This window comes from Arachis hypogaea, chromosome 13 (assembly GCF_003086295.3).
Source record: "Arachis hypogaea cultivar Tifrunner chromosome 13, arahy.Tifrunner.gnm2.J5K5, whole genome shotgun sequence".
NCBI classification, from domain to species: Eukaryota; Viridiplantae; Streptophyta; class Magnoliopsida; order Fabales; family Fabaceae; genus Arachis; species Arachis hypogaea.
In genome coordinates, this window is record NC_092048.1 from 62,552,490 (window position 1) to 62,563,571 (window position 11,082).

The 11,082-nt window shown below is 37.5% G+C and overlaps 1 non-coding gene across 1 annotated transcript; it reads left to right on the top strand.

Moving 5' to 3' along the window:
* The first annotated feature begins 2,774 nt into the window (after positions 1-2,774).
* LOC112739357 (small nucleolar RNA R71) lies at positions 2,775-2,881 on the top strand. The gene has a single exon (XR_003170294.1). It is a non-coding gene; the product is annotated as a small nucleolar RNA R71 (small nucleolar RNA).
* The last annotated feature ends 8,201 nt before the right edge of the window (positions 2,882-11,082 follow it).

Here is an 11,082-nt window from a genome sequence, read left to right on the forward strand (position 1 = left end):
GAGATGAAAGGTGTGGATTGATGGGATTAGTGTATGATGAAAGGATGGGGTTTTATATGGAGTAAGCACGAGGATTCTCAACTTTATGATGGAGTTGGTTCGCTTTCCAAGTTTGTTCTTCCTCCAATATTGCATGGCAACCATTTCCAATGCATTCCCCTTGAGGCACGTGTGTAGTGCCCTCTTCATGAAGTGGCCGAACCTTTCCCATTAATTTATCCAATCAATCTCTTTCAATGCTCCTTTCCTTTCCCTATAAAGATAAAATAAGAAAAATAAGAATTATCACAAAAAGAAATCACTTTAAATTTTTACGGCTAAAATAATAAAGAGATGAAAAGATGAGATTGTTTATTCATGAACTCCAACTAACTAACTAACTGTGTATCCTTATATGCATTTCATGGTGCCACCAAGCTTAGTTTGGAGCACTGTGATCAAAAGTCTTGTTCAAAGCTCCAAGACTAGCATGCTCTCTGTTGCATTCATGCTTTCTTGGTACGCTTTGAATACCAAACTTGTTCTTCACTATATACTGTAATATAAGAACTTCACCAAGTTTGGGTTGGAATTCATGAATATTGACTTATTCAATAGTAAAATCTAATAAAACATGGGTTGCCTCCCATGAAGCACTTCTTTAGCGTCACTAGCTTGACGTTTCTCCTTCATCAGGGAGGTTGATAATGCTTCAAGTCCTCCCCTCTTGCCTTGGACTTATATCCATTGGTTGTATCAATGATCTCTACATGTTCCAAGGAGAGAACTCTGTTAATAGTGAAGACCTTAGGTAACTGAGATAGTACAGTGGGGAGATCAGGTGGGATATCTGGGAAGTAAGCTGAGATCACTTTATCTCCTGGAGAGAAATCTTCCGTAGGGATCTTCTTGTTCCTCCACCCCCTTGGTACCTTCTTCTTTGTCTCTTTTGATGCTTCCCTGCTCTTGGCGACTTCTTCTTCTAAGTGAATTTTGTAGTTGTCTTCACATGCCTCTGGTGGTTTAGGTTCCTCCAGCTTCTCCTTGAGCTATGACGATTGCTGTTTGTCTTGTTCATTATTCAGTGGGGTTTTCGGATGCGTTGGTGGTTCCTCAGTGCTTGTTTCCTCTGCCAGCATCTCATTATGATCATTGCTTGATTCTTTATTTTCTTGGTCAGCTTCTTGGGAGAGTTTGAAGACATCGAAGCTGAGTTGTTCATCATGGATCCTCAATATTAGCTCCCCTCGCTCCACATCTATGAGTGCTCTGGCTGTAGCTAGGAGTGGTCTTCTCAATATGATTGGGTGAGTGTGACTCTCTTCCATGTCCAAGATGACAAAGTCTGTTGGGAGGTAGTATTTCCCAACCTTTAACAACACATTTTCCACCACCCCTATTGCTTGTTTTTGAGTTTTGTCAGCCAGCCAGATGACCACATCTGTGGACAATATCTCATTGATCTGCAGTCTCTTCACCAGGGCTAAGGGCATTAAGTTGATGCTTGCTCCCAAATCGCAGAGTGCTCTATCAAACATTATTTCTCCTATGGCACAGGGGACATGAAAACTCCCTGGATCTTTTCTTTTGGTAGGCAACTGTGGTTGAATGAGGGCACTGCACCCCTTGTTCATCACTATAGTCTGGCCTCCCTTGAGTGAGCTTTTCCTAGGAAGCAGCTCCTTCATATACTTGATATATGCAGGGATTTGTTGGATAGTCTTGATGAATGGTATGTTCACATGCAAAGATGCAAACAACTCAAGAAATCTTGAGTATATTCTCTTCTCCACAGCACCATTGAGCAGTTGGGGAAAAGGTACATAGAGTCTCAACAGCTCCTGTTTTGAGATTTCTGGTTCTTGGTAATCTTTTTCCACCTCCTCTACTAAGGTATCTTTAGGTTGTTCTGATAGCTTACTTGGCTTGTCCTCAATCTCCTTATCACTTATAGTGACCATCTTGCAATCTTCCCATCTTACTTTCTTTGTTTCACCTCTCGGATTCTTCTCTGTGTCACTTGGGAATCCATCTGTGGGTTTGGGAATTTGCTCAGAGAGATATCCTACTTGAGATTCCAACCTCTTGATTATGTCTCCTTGGTTCTTGAAACTGGCTCGCACTTCCTCCTTGAACACCTTGTTGTCTTGGATATCCTTGCATATGCCTTCAAGTAGATTTTCAATCCTTGAGATTCTTTCATCAAGTGATGATAAGTCAGGCTGAGGAGGGTTGTTCTGGCCTTGATATGAATGTGGATAGGTGTTGTTATTGGGATGTGATATGGTCTAGATGTGAAATTGTTTGGATTTGGGCGTCTTTGATCCAGGCTTTGGTCTTGTTGATTTCCCCACCCAAAGTTTGGGTGATTTCTCCATCCAGGGTTGTAATTCTTGGAGTAAGGATCATGGTTCTGCCTAGGTGAATTCCCAATGTAGTTGGCTTGCTCCTGACTACCCTTTGCTTCTTCATTCACTCCTTCTTGGGTTGTTGATGAAGTGGAGATTGCTGCCACTTAGTTCCTCTCCATCTTCTTGGTGAGGTCAGCCAGCTGTTGGGTAATGAGCTTGTTTTGGGCCAACAGAGCATCTACATTGTTTAGCTCCATTACTCCTCTTGTGTTCCCTCTTTCGGAAGCATAGAAGTAGTCGTTCTCTGCTACTGTTTTAATGACATCTATAGCCTCCTCAATGATTTTCTTCTTGTTCAAAGATCCTCCGGATGAATGGTCTACGGCCTTCTTTGACTAATAAGAGAGCCCTTCATAGAAAATGTGCAGCTGCACCCATTCGTTGAACATGTCAGGTGGACACCTCCTTGTTAGGTCTTTAAACCTCTCCCATGCTTCATATAGAGTCTCACCATCTTGTTGCCTGAAGGTTTGGACCTCAGCTCTCATCCTATTGATTCTTTGAGGAGGGTAAAATCTTGCTAAAAATTTGTTCACCACGTCTTCCCAAGTTGTCAAGCTTTCCCTTGGGAAAGATTCCAGCCACTTGGCTGCCTTATCCCTGAGTGAGAATGGAAATAAAAGCAGTCTATAGGTGTCAGGATGAACACCATTAGACTTCACTGTGTCACATATTCTCAGGAAGGTGGTTAAAAGTTGATTTGGGTCCTCTTGGACACTTCCTCCGAACGAACAGTTGTTCTGCACAAGGGTGATGAGCTGTGGCTTCAGTTCAAAATTGTTGGCATGGATGGTTGGCTTTTGAATGCTACTTTAACAGTTTCCTGGGTTTGGATTGATATAAGAGCCTAAAACTCTCTATCCTCCCCAGTATGATTTGCTCGACCTCTTCCGCCATGGTTGTGAGCCTCTTCTTCATGATGGTTTTCCATGTTTTCTTCCATGTTTGGTTCAAAGTATTCCTCAAAGTGTTCCTCCTCTTCTTCAGCACCAACTACACGTTTGTCTCTCGCCTCCCTCCTTAGTCTAAGGAAGGTTCTCTCTGGTTCAGAATCAAAGGAAGTTAAAGTCCCGCTTCTTCTCCCTGTCATACAACCAACAAGTACAAGCAAAGAGAATAGGTGCAGAAAGTATATCTGTCAGAATTTCTGTTAGTGTGAGTGATGCAATATATCAAATAGTTAGTGGGTTAGTGAGATGAAATGTAAATAACAGAAAAAAAAGTAGGGCAAAGGGAAGAAATTAACTAAAACAGGAAGTAAATAACTCAAACAGAAATTTAAATCAAACAAAAATAAAATGCTCAATCTAGTTATCCTCCAATCTAATCATTGTTGATGCACAATCAATCCCCGGCAACGGCGCCATAAACTTGATGCACGGAAAACTTGTCTCATAACAAATTTCTTTCGGCAAGTGTACCGAATTTATCGTCAAGTAAAAACTCACAATAGAGTGAGGTCGAATCCCACAAGGATTGATTGATCAAGCAACTTTAATTAGAGGAATGTTCTAGTTGAGCGAATCAGAAATTGAGTTGTGAATTGCAGAAAGTTAAATGCGGGAAAGAAAATGACAGAAAGTAAATTACAGGATCTTAAATGGGAATAGGGGAATTGCTCATAAATGTAAATGACAGAAATTAAAGAGAATGGGTAAGATTAGAAATGGGGAGTTCATTGGGCTTAGGAGATGTTGCATTCTCCGGATCAATCTCATTTACATCTCTTCCTCAATCAATGCACTCATTGTTCTCCTTGGCAATCTTAAGTGATTGAATTACAATTTCTTGTAATTCAATCTCTCAAATCTTGATCAATAGCCAATTCCTTGGTCAATTTCTCATGAGAAGAGATGAAGTATGGTCACTGATTATACCACATGCATTTTCCAAATCAAGCATTGAGAGGATTATAGTCACATATCCATCCAAACCCAATTTGGTCCAGCATGAGAAAGCATTTCTAGCTTGATCTCTTCATTCCTCTTCCAAGGTTCAAAAGAGATCCAAGTATGAATAGTTTCTTTTCCAAGATAACTACCCAATTGGATGAAGATCGAAAGCTTTCAAGTAAAATCAAGAGAAAAGATAGAAGAAGAATAATGAAAACTAGTATTGATCCATCAAATTACAACAGAGCTCCCTAACCCAATGAAAGGGGTTTAGTTGTTTATAGCTCTGGAAAATGAAAACAAAGATGGAGAATACATGATGAAAAACTAGAAGAGCAAAGAAAGTAAAATACAGGAAGTAGTTCTATGCTATTTTCCAACTCCCAGCAACTCTCTAAAATAATTCAAAGCTACTCCTATATATACTACTCTTCTCATCTTCTAGTTGGCTCTTCAAGTCTTGGGCCTTTGGATCTTGAGTTTGAAGCAGTTCTCTTCTTCATTTGGGCTTGGCTCCCATTCCTTGCTTCCTTTGGTCCTGAAATCAGGCAATAGAGTGCATCAAAGTTCTCGTCCAAGTCATGGGTAATGCATAATACAATTTGTCACTAAACTCATGCAAAATCCTCATGAAATCATGTAAAATGTACAATGTATGCTTGAATCAAGGTGTAAGTGAATATCTACCCAAAATTAGCTTATTTCCTAAGAAAATGCATGAAACTATCCTAAAAACAGTAAAGAAAAGGTCAGTGAAACTGGCCAAAATGCCCTGGCATCAGTATCTTTCTTCCAATTCAATCTCCTCTTCATTGCTTTCCAAGGGCATGGGAGGTTGTGTTTCTTCTTCTTGAATCTCCATCTCTTGATCAACTTCTTCCAAGTTTTCAACTATGATATGCTTTGGAGGTTGTACACCCTCCTCAGCATCAATTTAAACCGTCTTGGAAGGAGGTTCTATGACTGGACTTTCCCATGGAAGTTCTGCATCTCCTAAGTCTTCAACCAACTCTTCTTCTTGAACGATGATAGCTTCTTCTACTTGTTCTAGTATGAATTCATGCTCTGTCTTGTCCACTGGGGTTTCTGGTATCTCCTTCATGCTACGCTCTTCACTAGACTGTCCACATGGGGCTGTGGCTGACCCTTGTATATTTTAGCGTCTAGAAGCCCATTGAATTGATACTTGCTCCAGTTGTTGAACGGTTGCCTGAAATTTAATTACTGTTTCCCTTAGGCGAACCTCTGCTTCTCGGGTTGCCGGACTTGGACATGATACAAAAGAAAGTGGTGGTGGTTGGGAGTGATTGGATTGGAATTGGGGTGGTTCTATATATGGTTCATATGGTTCATAAGGTGGTTGGTATGGTGGTTGAGGGTTAGAGTCATATGGAGGTGAATGGCGGAAAGGGACTTGTGAGTGTGGTAGTTCAAAGTTGTGTTGAGGAAAGGGTTCATAGGCATATGGTGGTGGTTGTTGATAGTCCATTGGAGGTGGTTGTTGTCATGAGGGTTGATCAAATCCTTGTGGCTCCTCCCATCTTTGATTGTTCCAACCTTGATGCCTGTTTTCATTGTAATTTCTTCTTTCTACAACATTATTGTAACCAAACTCATAGCCAAAGGGGTGAGAGTTCATAGTAGTAAATAAAAAATTAAGAACAAAAATAAAAATAAATTTAAATTAAAAGGTTATTTAAATTTTGAATTTGAAAATTAAATTTTGAAAATTTTTAAATTGAATTTTGAAAAATGATTTTTGAAATAAGATAAGATAAGATAAAAATTTTAAAAAATAAAAACCAATAACCTCTTAACTTAAGAAAAAGCAAAAATAAAAATAAAAACAAAAAAACAAGCAAAAATAAAATATTTACAATAACCAATAATAAGGCAAACGTTTGCAATTCCCCGGCAACGATGGCATTTTAACGTTAGGATTTTTGCCAGTAAAGAATGTCATAAAAACAGTCGCGTTGTAGATATAGTCTCTAAACCGACAAAAATCCCTTCATACAAACGTTTTTGGTTGTCACAAGTAACAAACCCCTTTTAAAATTGATAACCGAGTATTTAAACCTCGGGTCGTCTTCTCAAGGAATTGCAGGGAGGTATGTTCTTATTATTGGTTATGAGTTTGTAAATTGGGGAAATTTGGAGTTTGGGCAATGGGCACAGGTATATTTTCAAAGCAATAAAAATAAATAAATAACTGAAAAATAAGCTTTTGGCAAGGTATGAGAACCGGAAATCCTGTCCTTGTTATCCTTATCAGATGTGATGAGAATTGGATTTCAATCCCACTTAGTTAAGTCAAGTGGACTAATTAGCTTGATTCTCAAGTCCTAGTCAACTCCTGTGGAGAGACTAGTGTTAGAGCAATCCTAGCTAAAGCAAAATCTGCCAATTTCAACCACTCCTGAGTTTGACAACTCAAATGTTACCAATTACCTAACCAAAGCCAAAGGAAAAAAATATCTAAATTAAATTAAAAGCAAAGCAATCTTAAATCTGAAATACCTCAAATAATATTAACTAAGAAAATCATAACATGAATGTAGCATAAGCCAAATAGGCAACATAACTAATATAAGCTTTAAAGTATCTGAATGTAAGAGATAAATATAAAGTAAAAGAACGTTGAACCTGGGATTGAGAGTCACTCCTAAAACTAAAAGAAATCCTAAATCCTAATCCTAAGAGAGAGGAGAGAACCTCTCTCTCTAAAAACTACATCTACTCCTAAAAATTTGAATATGAGAGCCTCCTTATGAATGGATGCAATCCTCCACTTTATAGCCTCTAATCTGTGTTTTCTGGGCTGCGAACTCGGTCGAAAACAGCCCGGAAATCGCTGGAGAAGAATTCAAACACGCTGATTTCCGTCACTGCGATGCGGCCGCATGGAGCACGCGGTCGCATCATCTAGCGTCAGAGCAACTATGGTATATTATATATCAAATCGAAGCCCCAGATGTTAGCTTTCCAACGCAACTAGAACCGCATCATTTGGACCTATGTAGCTAAAGTTATAGCTGTTTGAGTGTGAAGAGGTCAGGCTAGACAGCTTGGCAATTTCTCCAACTTCTTGTATTCCTTCCACTTTTGCATGCTTCCTTTCCATCCTCCAAGCCATTCCTGCCTTATAATATCTGAAAACACTTAACACACATATCAAGGTATCTAATGGTAATAAGAGAGGATTAATAATAAGCAAATATAAGATCAAAGAAGCATGTTTTCAATCATAGCACAAAATCAAGAAGGAAATATAAAACCATGCAAATATTATGAATAAGTGATTAAAGAGTTGATAAAATCCACTCAATTAAGCACAAGATAAACCATAAAATAGTGGTTTATCAGAGTCCAAATGGCGCGCTCTCAATTGCGTTGGAAAGTAGACATCCAGGGCTTTCCAGCAATATATAATAGTCCATACTTTGCTCGAGTTTAGACGACGCAAACTGGCGTTCAACACTAGTTCTCTGCCTAAACGCCAGAAACAGGTTACAACCTGGCCTTTAAACGCCCAAAACAGGTTACAACATGGCGTTTAACTCCAGAAACAGCCTAGGCAAGTGTAAAGCTTAAGTCTCAGCTCCAGCAGACACCAAGTGGGCCCCGAAAGTGGATTTCTGCATTATCTATCATAGTTTACTAATTTTCTGTAAACCTAGGTTACTAGTTTAGTATTTAAACAAATTTTAGAGATCTATTCTGTACCTCATGACATTTTTAGATCTGAACTTTGTACTCTTTGACGGCATGAGTCTCTAAACTCCATTGTTGGGGGTGAGGAGCTCTGCTGTGTCTCGATGAATTAATGCAATTATTTCTGTTTTCTATTCAAACACGCTTGTTTCTATCTAAGATGTTCATTCGCACTTCAATATGATGGATGTGATGATCCGTGACATTCATCACCATTCTCAACCTATGAATGCGTGCCTGACAACCACCTCCGTTCTACCTTCGATTGCATGAGTATCTCTTGGATTCCTTAATCAGAATCTTCGTGGTATAAGCTAGAATTCATTGGGAGCATTCCTGAGAATCTGGAAAGTCTAAACCTTGTCTGTGGTATTCCGAGTAGGATTTAGGGATTGAATGACTGTGACAAGCTTCAAACTCACAAGGGTTGGGCGTAGTGACAAACGCAAAAGGATCAATGGATCCTATTCCAGCATGAGTGAGAACCGACAGATGATTAGCCGAGCGGTGACAACGCACCTGGACCATTTTCACTGAGAGAACGGATGGTAGCCATTGACAACGGTGATTCACCAGCACACAACTTGCCATAGGAGGAACCTTGCGTGCGTGAAGAAGAAGACAGGGAGAAAGCAGAGATTCAGAAGACAAAGCATCTCCAAAACTCCAACATATTCTCCATTACTGCATAACAAGTATTTAATTCATGCTCTTTTATTTTTTACAATCCAAACTAATAATTATAATTGATTTCCTGACTAAGAAATACAAAATAACTATAGCTTGCTTCAAGCCGACAATCTCCATGGGATCGACCCTTACTCACGTAAGGTATTACTTGGACGACCCAGTGCACTTGCTGGTTAGTGGTACGAGTTGTGAAAAGTGTGATTTACAATTCGTGCACCAAGTTTTTGGCGCCGTTGCCGGGGATTATTTGAGTTTGAACAACTGATGGTGAATCTTGTTGCTTAGATTAGGAAAATTTTGTCTTTTGGGTCAGAGTCTTTTATTTTCTTTTCAAAAATTTTATTTTTCTTTATTAATTTTTAGTTTTTCTGTGAGTTTAGTGTCATGTTCTAAGTTTGGTGTCAATTGCATGCTTTTCTTTGTATTTCAATTTTCGACTTGCATGTTCTTTGTTCATCCTTGATCCTCAAGTTGTTCTAGTCTATTTTCCTTGTTTGATCTTTGGTTTGTCTTGTTTTGTGTCTTTTCTTGTTTTTCTTGTGATTTTTCAAATTTTTAGTTTTCAAAAAATTTTTATTTATTAAATACCTTATTAAAACACGTTAAATTTATAGCTCAATTGGCTAGAGTATTGTGCTTATGTTCTTGGTAATTGGCTATTTTCTTTCTAAAATCTTTTCAAAAATAATTTTTCTTTGATTAAATCTTGTGTCAAGTTTTAAGTTTGGTGTTCTTCTTTATGTTCTTGAGTCCTTTGAGTCTTTGAATTTTTGTTCTTCGTGTTCTTGTAAATCTTCAAGGTGTTCTTGAGTCTTTCTTGCGTTTTGATCTTAAAATTTTTATGTTTGGTGTTCCTTGGTGTTTTTCCTCCAAATTTTCGAAAATAAGGAGCATTAGATCTAAAAATTTTAAGTTTTGTGTCTTTTTATTATTTTTCTGTTTCCTCATTGAATTAAAAAATATCTTTTTCCTTTATTTTAATTGATTTTTCAAATTTTCCTTTTAAAAATTCAGATTTTATTTTAAAATTTTTTATTTTATCTTATCTTAGTTTTAAAATTTCAAAATTCAAATCTTTTTCAAAAAAAATTTATATCTTTTTCAAAATCTTATCTTATCTTATTTCAAATTTCAAATTTCAACTTCCAAAATTCAAAATTCAAATTTCAAAATTCAAATTTCAAAATTTATAATTCAAAATTCAATTTTCAAATTTCAATTTTCAAATTTTAATTTTCAAATTTAAAATTTAAATTTCAAAACTTTTTAATTTAAATTCCTTATCTTCTCTTACCTAGCTTATCTTATCTTTTCTAATCTCATATCTTAAAATAAAATCTTTTTCATATCTTTTCTTTTTTTTATTTTATTTTATTTTCTTACAAGTATCTTTAATTTTAAGACATATCTTTATCAAAACTTCCTAACCAATTTCTCTCTCTTCATTTTTTCGAAAATCCTCACCCACATATTTTCAAATCTTTTTAATTAATTAATTTAGTTTTCAGTTTTCTTTTATTTCTTTTTCTTCTAATTTTCGAAATTATAGTCAATTTTTTATTTATTTTATTTTATTTTATTTTAATTTCGGTTTTCAAAAAAAAATTTATTAAATATTTTATTTGCAGATCACAACATCTCCCTTTCTCCATCATGGACCTAAGTGAAAATGAACAGTCCAGAAGGACTCTGGGGTCATATGCTAACCCTACTACTGCTTCATATGGGAGTAGTATCTGTATACCCTCCATCGAAGTCAGTAGTTTTGAGTTGAATCCTCAGCTTATTATCATGGTGCAGCAAAGTTGCCAGTATTCTGGTCTTCCACATGAAGAATGGTGCATGAATCGTAAATCACACTTTTCACAACTCGTACCACTAACCAGCAAATGCACCGGGTCGTCCAAGTAATACCTTACGTGAGTAAGGGTCGATCCCACGGAGATTGTTGGCTTGAAGCAATCTATGGTTACCTTGTAAATCTTAGTCAGGAGATTTATTATGATTATCAATTTGAATTGCAAAGAATAAAAGAGCATGAAATAAATACTTGTTATGCAGTAATAGAGAATATGTTGGAGTTTTAGAGATGCTTTGTCTTCTAAATCTCTGCTTTCCCCTTGTCTTCTTCTTCACGCACGCAAGGTTCCTCCTATGGCAAGCTGTGTGTTGGTGGATCACCGTTGTCAATGGCTACCATCCGTCCTCTCAGTGAAAATGGTCCAGGTGCATTGTCACCGCACGGCTAATCATCTGTCGGTTCTCACTCATGCTGGAATAGGATCCATTGATCCTTTTGCGTCTGTCACTACGCCCAACCCTTGTGAGTTTGAAGCTCGTCACAGTCATTCAATTCCTGAATCCTACTCGGAATACCACTGACAAGGTTTAGACTT